Raw genomic sequence first — 10,442 nt, 5'->3', positions numbered from 1 at the left:
AGCGGTTCTTTTCGGATTCAGCTAAGTGTAGTTAAGAGAAGGCTCAACAGCAGCGATTTGCTTAAATATGAATGTTTATTAAGTAATAATAGAAGATGAAAAAGAGAGGAATATTTATTAAGTAAATAAAAAGAATGAAAAAAAAAGGAAAGAACAGTAAGCCTCATGCCCTTCTGGCCATCTTGAGACCCCATGATTGACGGCTGGTGTGGAGGCTGAGCTTGTTCCGGGCATTGTTCATGATCCCGGTCCGAGGTGGAGTCCAACTCTTGGAATAAAACTCTCTCTCTCTTATACAGTGTAACAAATGGCCAGCGTGGAGAAATCAGATACAGCAGACAAAACTACTTCTACTATAGAAAAAACAGCTACAGAAAAAAAACAAGCTGCTGGTGCTGTCTTCGGCCTGTAAAGGAATGTTCACAGGACTCATCCAAGGTCATGCAGCTGGTCAAGTATCATCAACAATTTTAGCCCTTCAGCCCATTCTATACAATCCAATTGGTCATGCAGCTGTCGAATATCATCATTAACATTTAGACCTTTGGCCCATCCTCTACACTCACCAAAACAAATAATTTTTCCCTGGCTACCTTATCAATGACTTAAAAGACCCCAATGAGAAGTGCTCACAAAAATCTACCAGAAAAGCAAAGAAAATCACAATATTGAACTTATTTGCAAAAGGTTTTGCTGTTGTATATGGGTTTGAAAGGGTTAGAACAGCAGTCAGCTCCACCAGTTGGGAACATTGGTTGAGGCTTATTATTCCACAAGCAGTGACAAATGCAAATTAATCTAATTAAACCTTGAAAATCAGTTTACCCGACTGACTAACTGCAATTTGCAACCCAAAAGTAATACACACCAATTTTGTCATGAACAGGAAAAATAATTTTGTTTATCATGAACACATACTTTAAAAGATGATAAAGAAAATGGATAATTATTAAACTTAAGCTTTACATACTCATTCATGAATAATGCAATAAAACAGGCAGTTTAACAAAAATACTAAGGTGGGAAAAAGTAGTCAGGGGAACACAGTTCTGCATGAAAGGTCGAGACCACAGGAAAATAAGTGTTTTACTGCATGAGTCACGAAATGTTAGTATGCAGTCACAATACATAATCAGGAAGTGTTACCTTTTATTGAATGGAATTGGACATAAAAGTAAGGAAGTTATGCTTCAGTTATACAAGGTGTTGGTGAGGCCGCATCTCAAAAATGTGCACGGTTTTGGTTTCCTAACAAATGCACTGGAGGCAGTTCACAGAAGGTTTACTTGATTGGTACCTGGAATGAGTGGGTTGTCTTATGGAGTTAGACTGGACAGGCTGGGCTTGTTTCCACTGAAGTTTAAAAGAATGAAAGGTGACTTGATTGAACTATGTAAGATCCTGAATGACCTTGACAAGATGGAGGTAAAATCAATGTTTCCTTTTGTGGATGAGTCCAGAACTAGGACACACTGTTTTAAAATTAGGGGTTTCCTTAGATTTGTTTTTCCCTGGACGTTTGTGAGACTTTGAATATTTTTAAGGTATTTTCTTTTTAGACAAGGGAATCAAAGTTTATCAGGAGTAGGCGGGAATGTGAAATTTGAAACAGAAAACAGATCTGTTATGATGTTAACCAAATGGTGGAGAAGGCTCTATGGGCTGAATGATCTACTTCTGCTCCAATTTCTTATGTTGTCCTGTATCTTGGCATTCATAGAGTCATACAGTACAGAAACAGACTCTCTGGTCCAAACAACCCATGCTAAAATAAAATAGTCCCACCTGCCTGCTCCTGGCCCATATCGTTCCAAACCTTTCCTATTCATATACTTATCCAAGTGTCTTTTAAATGTTGTAAATGTGCCTACATACACCACTTCCTCAGGAGGTTCATCTACATATAAACCACTGCCTGTGCAAAAAATTTGCCCCTCATGTCTTTTTAAAATCTCTCTCCTCTCACCTTAAAATATGGCCCCTAGTCTTGATATATCCCATCCTAGGGAAAGGACATCTACCATTAACACTATCTATGTTCCTCATAATTTTATAAGTTTCTATAAGGTCACCTCTCAATATCCTACCCTCCAGTGAAAATAGTCCCTGCTTATTCGGCCTTTCTTTATAACGGAAACCTTCCATACCCGGGCAATATCCTGGTAAATCTCTTCTGAACCCTCTCTAACTTAATAATACCCTTCCTATAACAGGGCGACTAGAACTGGACACAGTACTCCAGAACAGGCCTAGACAACACACTTATTCCTGGGATTTGCTGAAACTTAATCAAACTGAGTTGCACCAAACAAAAGCTCCTTGTTGGATTCTTTCACCCCCATTCTCAGCTACAATGAATTGTTAATGATTTTTCCAAGCCCTATAGCTCCCAGGCATTTTTCCTGAGCCCTGACCCCAACATGTCGCTGTATCTGAGTTCTTCTGAGTTCTTATTTTTTGGAGCTGCCAGATTCGTAATTTTCTTAGAAGGAAGCCTCCACTTCCAGCCCTTAAGAACCTGATGACTAAGTAGCCTAAAGGTAGCAACCCTTCAGCTTCCACCATACTTGCAGAAGGATGTTAATGTGTTGGAAGCAGTTCAGATGAGGTTTATTAGACTAATACCTGGAATGAGCAGATTGCCTTTTGAGGAAGGGCTAGACAGGCTAGGCCTGTGTCTTATGCAACAGAAAGCAGACAGGAAATCAAAAATTTGTAATTTTGCTAGTGGAGATAAAGTGTTAGTGTTACTCCCAGCATTAGGTAAACCTTTAAATGCAAAGTTTAGTGGGCCTCATCAAATTGAAAGGAAATTGAGTGAAGTGAATTCTTTGATAAATTCCAGATGGAAAGAAATCTCAGAGTGTGTCATGTTAATATGTTCAAAAGATATTTTGATACGGACGGAAATCAAAAGGAGAACGTGTTACTGGTTACAACACAGAGTGAAGAACAAAGTTCAGATGATTCTGAATTGGACATTCCTCAAATTAAATTGGACTTTCAGTAAGTTGTCAAAAATTGAGAAAAATTATTTAGTTATCGTCCAGAAGAAAATTGAAATGACCTGAAAGAGTTATTATAATCACAGGGGGAGATATGTTGGAATTAGCTGGGAAGTACTAATCTGATTATGCATGATAATACTGTTCCAATTAAGCAACGTCCTTATAGACTTAACGATCTAAAGTTTGCACAGGTTCAAAAAAAGATTAAAAGCATGCTCAAAGACAATACAATCAAAGTGAGTTGCAGCGAATGGAGCTCATTCATAGTTATGGTGTCAAAACCAGATGGTATCCAATGATTACGTGTAGACCATCACAAAGTCCTTGCAGTTGCAAATCTGATTCATATACTAATTCACATTTGGAAGACAGTATTGAGAAGGTTGGACAAGTAACATATATTTCCAAATTGGACTTACTCAGAGGATACTGGCAGGAACGTTTATGCGGAAAGCAAAGGTAATTTTGCCTTTTGTGGCACCAAATGGACTTTACCAGTTAAAAGTCATGCCATTTGGTATGAAAAATGCACCAGCCATATTTCAAAGACTAACCAATAAAGTCATTTAGAGATTACATGATGGTGTGGTATACATTGATGATCTGGTGATTTTTAGCAATACATGAAAGGAACATTTGGACCATCTATCAGAATTGTTCAATTGACTTCAGGAGGTGGTGATAAACTGGCTAACAGTGAGTTCACAAAAGCCCAAGTCACATTCCTGGGCCATGTCATTGGACATGGACAAATGGCCCCATGGGATGTGAAAACAAAGGTTATTGGGGAGGTTCCTATACCATTGACAAAGAGGGAAGTACTACAATTCCTGTGATAATTGGTTTTTATCGAAGGGTTGTACCAAATCTTTGGAGTGTGGTCATCTCATTGACTGAATTGTTGAAAAAGTGCAGAAAATTTCAATGGACGGAGGGATGCCAAAAGTCTTTTGATAGTGAAAGTTGTGTTAACCACTGCCCCAGTGTTAGTCACACATAATTATGCAAAACCCTTCAAAGTGGTTATTGATGCGAGTGATGTGGGTGTCGGTGCTGTACTCGTGCAAGATGATGATGAGACGATACGAAGACCTTTGATCTGGTCCATAACAGGGAGACAGCCAAATTCCACAAATACAAAATGAAGATTGGTGTATGCAACTCCATGGGAAATACTACTGAGAAGAGACACAATGTACAAAGATGCAAGATATTGCAAAGAAAAAAATAGTCTGCTAAAGCAGGGACCACACTGATGGATAAGAATAATAGATGTTCTTCAGTAAAGCTGTCCACAAAAGAATTACAAGAGATTAAAGATCTTCCATTCATGCGTGAACTACAGACTTCAAACTGCCAATAACACAATCCAAGTCGGTTACCTACTCCCCAAAAAAATCTACAATTTTCCCCAAATCGAAGAGAACAGGGAAAACTTTAAATCATCTGAATTTGTAAAGTTGAAGTCTTGAGGGGAGTAGTAGTAAATGTAAATAAATAAATATATTAACAGTAATATGGGGAAAAATGTTGCCGAAATGTTACCAGATTTGAAAGCATGACTGCAGTAAATATAACCTAATATAATATGATGACTTGGAGGAGAGTGAAATAAGAGCTAGTAGCAGAGGGATCTAAGGTTCCTCTGTTCCTAACAGTCTTTGCAGTAATGAAGATCATATTCATGTAATCTGTAAATAGTTGCAGTAATGCAATAAGTTTCCTATTGTGTTCTTAACAACTCTTCTAGTTAGATCAGAAAGGTGGCCATTCTCATTCACACGATACTACTTGGGGCTTGATTGAACTCACACACACACACAAGTTCACAATACCACCTTTGAAATGGATCAGATATTGTAAATATAATATTTAGTTTCTTTCATCATAAATAATTTACCATTTCATACTGGAAAATGACCTAATTTTGTGGGGAACCAGTAAATGTGTTGTATTTGTACTTCCAAAAGGTGTTTGACACGATACCCCTCAAAAGGTTGTTATAAGATAGGAATCCATGGATGGAGAACTAGCTAATGGGTGGGAAACAGCGCATGGAGATAAAGGGTAGAGCTGGATGACACGGCAGGCCAAGCAGCATCTGAGGAGCAGGAAAGCTGACGTTTTGGGTCTGGACCTTTCTTCAGAAATGGGGGAGGGGAAGGGCATACTGAAATAAAGAGAGAGAGAGGGAGAGGCAGATGGAAGATGGATAAAGGAGCAGATAGGTGGAGAGGAGACAGACAGGTCAAAGAGACAGGGTTGGAGCCGGTAAAGGTGAGTGTAGGTGGGGAGTTAGGGTGGGGATAGGTCAGTCCAGGGAGGACGGACAGGTCAAGGAGGCTGGATGAGGCTGGTAGGTAGGAGGTGGGGGTGGGGCTTGAGGTGGGAGGAGTGGATAGGTGGGAGGAAGGAGGGACAGGTTAGGGAGGCGGGGACGAGCTGGGCTGGTTTAGGGATGTGGTCGGGGGAAAGGAGATTTTGAAGCTTGTGAAGTCCACATTGATACCATTGGACTGCAGGGTTCCCAAGCGAAATATGAGGTGCTGTTCCTGCAACCTTCAGGTGGCATTATTGTGGTACTGAAGGAGGCCCAGGATGGACATGTCGTCCAAGGAGTGGGAGGGGGAGTTGAAATTGTTCGCGACTGGGAGGTGCAGTCGTTTGTTGCGAACCGAGCGTAGGTGCTCCACAAAGTGGTCTCCAAGCCTCCGTTTGGTTTCCCCGATGTAGAGGAGGCCACATTGGGAACAGCGGATACAGTATACCACATTAGCAGATGTGCAGGTGAACATCTGTTTGATGTGGAAGGTCTTCTTGGGGCCTGGGATAGGAGTGAGGGGGGAAGTGTAGGGGCAGGTGTTGCACTTCCTGCGGTTGCAGGGAAAATTGCCGGGGGTGGTGGGGAGTGTGGAGCGGACAAGGGAGTCACGGAGAGAGTGGTCCCTCCGGAAGACAGATAAGGGTGGGGAGGGAAAAATGTCTTTGGTAGTGGGGTCAGATTGCAGATGACGGAAGTGCCGGAGGATGATGCGGTGGATCCGAAGTGTGGTGTGGTTGTATGTGAGGACGAGGGGGATTCTCTTTTGGTTATTATTGTGGGGACAGGGTGTGAGGGATGAGTTGCAGGAAATGTGAGAGACACAGTCGAGGGCGTTTTCGACCACTGTGGAGGGGAAGTTGCGGTCCTTGAAAAACGAGGACATCTGGGATGTCCGGGAGTGGAATGCCTCATCTCGGGAGCAGATGCGGCGGAGGCGAAGGAATTGGGAATAGGGGATGGCATTTTTGCAGGAAGGTGGGTGAGACAATGTGTATTCTAGGTAGCTGTGGGAGTTGGTAGGCTTGAAATGGATATCGGTTTCCAGGTTGCCAGAGATGGAAAGAGAGGTCCAGGAAGGAGAGAGAGGTATCGGAGATGGTCCAGGTGAACTTATGGTTGGGGTGGAAGGTGTTAGTGAAGTGGATGAACTGTTCGAGCTCCTCGTGGGAGCACAAGGCAGTGCCGATACAGTCATCGATGTAACGGAGAAAGAGTCGGGGATAGGGCCAGTGTAGCTTCGGAAGAGGGATTGTTCCACGTATCCTGCAAAGAGGCAGGCATAGCTTGGGCCCATGCGGGTACCCATGGCCACCTCCTTTGTCTGTAGGAAGTGGGAGGAATTGAAGGAGAAGTTGTTAAGGGTGAGGACGAGTTCAGCTAAGCAGATAAGGGTGTGTCAGTGGAGGAGGACTGGTCGGGCCTGTGGGACAGGATGAAGCAGAGGACCTTTAGGCCATCTGCATGGGGAATGCAAGTGTATAGGGACTGGACATCCATGGTGAAGATGAGGTGTTGGGGACCAGGGAATCGGAAGTTCTGGAGGAGGTGGAGGGCGTGGGTGGTGTCACGGATGTAGGTGGGGAGTTCCTGGACCAAGGGGGAGAAAATGGAATCGAGATAAGTGGAGATAAGTTCGGTGGGGCAGGAGCAGGCGGAGACAATGGGTCGAACAGGGCAACAAGGTGCAGGGCTGGATGAACACAGCAGGCCAAGCAGCATCATAGGAGCAGAAAGGCTGACGTTTCGGGCCTAGACCCTTCATCGAACAGGGCAGTCAGGTTTGTGGATTTTGGGAAGGAGATAGAAACGGGCGGTGCAGGGTTGGGGAATAATGAGGTTGGAGGCTGTGGATGGGAGGTCACCTGAAGTGATGAGGTTGTGGATGGTCTGGGAGACGATGTTATGGCAGTCGGGGGTGGGGTCATGATCAAGGGGGCGGTAGGAGGAGGTGTCAGAGAGCTGGCATCTGGCTTCGGTGATGTAGAGGTCAGTGCGCCATACTACAACTGCGCCTCCCTCTAGAGGTTTCCCTCTACTGACCCTTCTCCCACCTCCAACACACCTCTTCCTCCTGGACACCACACCAAGCCCTCCTATCCTCCCTTGACCTCTTCCTCTCCAACTGCTGTTGAGACATCAACCGCCTCAACCTCTCCACTTGTCTCACCCACTCCAACCTCCCCCCACAAAACGTGCAGCCCTCCGCTCCAATCCCAACCTCACCATAAAACCCGCAGACATGGGAGGCGCAGTTGTAGTATGGCGCACTGACCTCTTCATCGCTGAGGCCAGACGCCAGCTCTCTGACACCTCCTCCTATTCCCAATCCTATTCCCAATTCCTTCGCCTCCGCCGCATCTGCTCCCAAGATGAGGCATTCCACTCCCGGACATCCCAGATGTCCTCGTTTTTCAAGGACTGCAACTTCCCCTCCACAGTGGTCGAAAAAGCCCTCGACCGTGTCTCTCACATTTCCCGCAACTCATCCCTCACACCCCCTCCCCACAATAATAACCAAAAGAGAATCCACCTCGTCCTCACGTACCACCCCACCAAACTCCGGATCCAACGCATCATCCTCTGCCACTTCCGTCATCTGCAATCTGACCCCACTACCAAAGACATTTTTCCCTCCCCACCCTTATCTGTCTTCCGGGGGGACCACTCTCTCCGTGACTCCCTTGTCCGCTCCACACTCCCCACCAGCCCCACCACTTTTCCCTGCAACTGCAGGAAGTGCTACTCCTGCCCCTACACCTCCCCCCTCACCCCCATCCCAGGCCCCAAAAAAACCTCCCACTTAAACAGATGTTCACCTGCACATCTGCTAATATGGTATACTGTATCCGCTGTTCCCAATGTGGCTTCGTCTATATCGGGGAAACCAAATGGAGGCTTGGAGACCACTTTGTGGAACACCACCGCTCGGTTTGCAACAAACGACTGCACCTCCCAGTCGTGAACAATTTCAACTCCCCCTCCCACTCCTTGGACGACATATCCATCCTGGGCCTCCTTCAGTGCCAGAACAATGGCACCCGAAGGTTGCAGGAACAGCACCTCATATTTCGCTTGGGAACCCTGCAGTCCAATGGTAGCAATGTGGACTCACAAGCTTCAAAATCTCCTTTCCCCTGACCGCATCCCAAAACCAGCCCAGCTTGTCTCTGCCTCCCTAATCTGTCTGTCCTTCCTCCCACCTATCCACTCCTCCCACCTCAAGCCCCACCCTCTCTCTCTATTTATTTCAGAATCCCTTTCCCCTCCCCCATTTCTGAAGAAGGGTCCAGACTCGAAACGTCAGCTTTCGTGCTCCTCTGATGCTGCTTGGCCTGCTGTGTTCATCCAGCTCTACACCTTGTTATCTCAGATTCTCTCGCATCGGCTGTTCCCACTATCCCTGGATGGAGATAAAGAGTTCTTTTTCAGGTTGGCGACCTGTAATCAGTGGCGTTCCAACGGATCATTGCTGGGACTGCAAATATTTACAATATATATTAATGACTTGGGTGGAAAGAAGCGAATATACTGTAGCCACATTTGCAGAGACACAAAAATAGGTGGAAAGGCAAGTTGTTGTGGCGATACAAATAGACAGGTAAGTGGGCAAAAAGTTGGCAAATGTGAAATTATTCATTTCGGAAGCGAGAACAAAAGTTCTTTTTAAATGGAGAAACACTGCAGAAAACTGCAACACAGATTTGGGGGTACTTGTATGCAAAACAGTGAAAGCTAGCACATAGGTACAGCAGATAATCCAGAAGGCTCATGGAATGTTAGTCTGGGGGACCCTCTTGTGATGCAGTGGTAGTGTCCATTCCCAAGATCAGAAAGCCTAGCTTCAAATACCATCTGCTCTAGAGGTGTATAACATCTCTGAACAGGCTGATTAGAAAAATAGATTGAATAAAAAATTAATGGATGCTGGCCCTTATTTCAGAGAGACTTCAACTATAACAGTAGTCTTACTGCAATTGTAGAAGGTGCTGGTGAATCACATCTGAAGTACTGTGAACAGTTTTGGGCCCCTTATTTAAAGAAAGATGTAGTTTCATTGGAATAATCCCCAAATTGTCTTATGAGCAAAGGTGAAACAGTTTGGGATTCTTTTCACCGGAGTTTAGAAGAATGAAAGGTGATCTTATTAAAACATTCAGGATTCTAGAGTGGTTTGACAGGGTAAATGCTGAGAAGATGTTTCCCCTTATGGGAGAGTTTCAGACCTGAGGGCATGGTCTCAGAATTAAGAGGCACCAATTTAGGAAAGAGATGAGGAGAAATTTCTTCTCTTAGAGGGTTGAGAGTCTTTGGAATTCCTTGCCACAGAGAGCTGTGGGACTACTGTGTACTTAAGACTGAGACAGATGGATTCTTGATCGAATCAAGGAATCAAAAGGGAAAATGGAGGAAAATGGATGTTGGGAACTTTCGATCAGCCACTGTATGGTGCAGCAGGCTTGAAGGGCCAAATGGCTTACTCCTGTTCCTATTTCTTATGACCTTATGCCAAAGCAATCAGTTTTTCCCTATGTACTCTGTCTCGGTTTCACAAGATTTTTCAGGGAGGCCAGAAAGAACAAGATTGAGAAAGTGCTGTTAAGATTTGGAAAGGAAAGTTTTAATGGATTTTTATTTATGAATGATAACAGATAAGGGGTCAGCATTGGCATAGATGCACTTGGAGTGAACAGAAGAATACATGTAAGTTTCATTAGCATGTGGGCTCAGACATGGGTGGAGACAGGCAATAGTGCCAAGATAAATCTAACTCAGGATTTAAGTATGTGGAATGTACAAAAGTTCTAGCACAGGATCCTTTATTCCACTGGCATCAAACACAGACAGATTTGTATGAAAACTTTAAATAAATTAGTTTTTTTAAAATTTTAAACTGGATAAGCATTGGTCAACATACAAAAGCCATAAAAGCTCAACTCCTGGACTTGAAATCAACACAGTTTGCACTTGCTTGATAAAAAATGGGGACCATTGTGTGTTCAATTTAACAGGAGTGTGAGGTCTTGATCCTGAACATTTTTACTTTATCCCCTATTCCCAATCCTTATAAACCGTACTTTGGCTGTTAATTTGGATTTAAAAGCACATTGGAG

This window comes from Rhincodon typus, chromosome 11, assembly GCF_021869965.1.
Source record: "Rhincodon typus isolate 14 chromosome 11, sRhiTyp1.1, whole genome shotgun sequence".
In the NCBI taxonomy this organism is placed as follows: Eukaryota; Metazoa; Chordata; class Chondrichthyes; order Orectolobiformes; family Rhincodontidae; genus Rhincodon; species Rhincodon typus.
This window is presented reverse-complemented; position numbering follows the sequence as displayed.